The sequence below is a fragment of the Vulpes vulpes genome, chromosome 5 (genome assembly GCF_048418805.1).
Source record: "Vulpes vulpes isolate BD-2025 chromosome 5, VulVul3, whole genome shotgun sequence".
NCBI lineage: Eukaryota > Metazoa > Chordata > Mammalia > Carnivora > Canidae > Vulpes > Vulpes vulpes.
This window is the reverse complement of record NC_132784.1, coordinates 43,577,404-43,578,564: the sequence shown is the minus strand read 5'-3', so window position 1 is coordinate 43,578,564 and position 1,161 is coordinate 43,577,404. Positions and strand designations below refer to the sequence as shown.

The 1,161-nt window shown below is 32.7% G+C and overlaps 1 non-coding gene across 1 annotated transcript; it reads right to left on the bottom strand.

Moving 5' to 3' along the window:
• Nucleotides 1-803: 803 nt before the first annotated feature.
• Nucleotides 804-908, bottom strand: LOC112919366 (U6 spliceosomal RNA). Its single transcript, XR_003234895.2, has one exon. It is a non-coding gene; the product is annotated as a U6 spliceosomal RNA (small nuclear RNA).
• Nucleotides 909-1,161: the final 253 nt, after the last annotated feature.

The window sequence follows — 1,161 nt, the reverse complement described above, 5'->3', positions numbered from 1 at the left end:
CAATACAATGATAAAAGGAAATACAATAGCACTATAATCTAATCTATATTCCTTATTAAATCTCATCAACTGCCCCCAATAAAGTCCTTTATAGCTGGTTCCTGTTTCCCCCTATGAAGGACAAGATCATGCATTTCATTGCATGCTGTTCCTTATTCTTTCCTCATCTCTTCTGACCTTGATATTTCTAAATAGCACTGACGAGTTATTTTGTAGAATATTTCTCTGTTTTGAGTTTGTCTGGTGTTTCTTTATCATGAGATTGATGTGATGTGTTTTTAGTAGGACTACCAAAGAGTGCATTGTATCCTTCTCAAGGTATCATATCAGAGTTGCACAATTTGTTTCTTTCACATGGTTAAGGTGGTATATGTCAAGTTTTATACGATTTTTTCCTTTGAAATTAATAAGCAGTTTGAGAGGGAGATATTTTGAGACTTATTCAAATACACTGCTTTTCATCAAATTTTTGCCTACTAGTTTTTTTTTTTACATTTCCTTTTTTTTTAACTGATACAAATGAATGATAAAACAAGGTTTGGAAACTACTAATTTTATAATAGATTCAGAAAAATCAAAATTAAAAGTATATTCAATGACAAAGCATTGTCTATATTTTGCAGACAGTATTTTGTGACGTATGGTCTTCTTGGCTACTTGGTCCACTTATACACAGTCTGAGTTCTAGTATTTGTTGGTAGATCTGTTAGTTGCATATATCCAACACTGGTCAATCTGTCTCATCCTCCTGGTTCTCACTTCTACTATATTATTTCAATCTTTGGTCACATTTTACTAATTTCAAAAATATGAAATGCTTCACGAATTTGCATGTCATCCTTGCGCAGGGGCCATGCTAATCTTCTCTATTGTTCCAATTTTAGTATACGTGCTGCCAAAGTGGACACTGCCTACTAGTTTAAACATCCTTCTATATTTATGAAATCTACTGCAAGGAAGAACTTGCCCCTTCATCCCCATCCATTTCTGTACTCTTATTTATTTATACCAAATAAACGAATAGATTTTTATTTTATTCAATGGGATATAAGCCATTTCCATCAGTATTTATTTTAACATTCAAATTGTTCAAAATTTGGCCAGTGAGATCCCTTTCAAATTGGCCTGTGTTCTTTTGATGTGTCACTAGCATTACTTTAG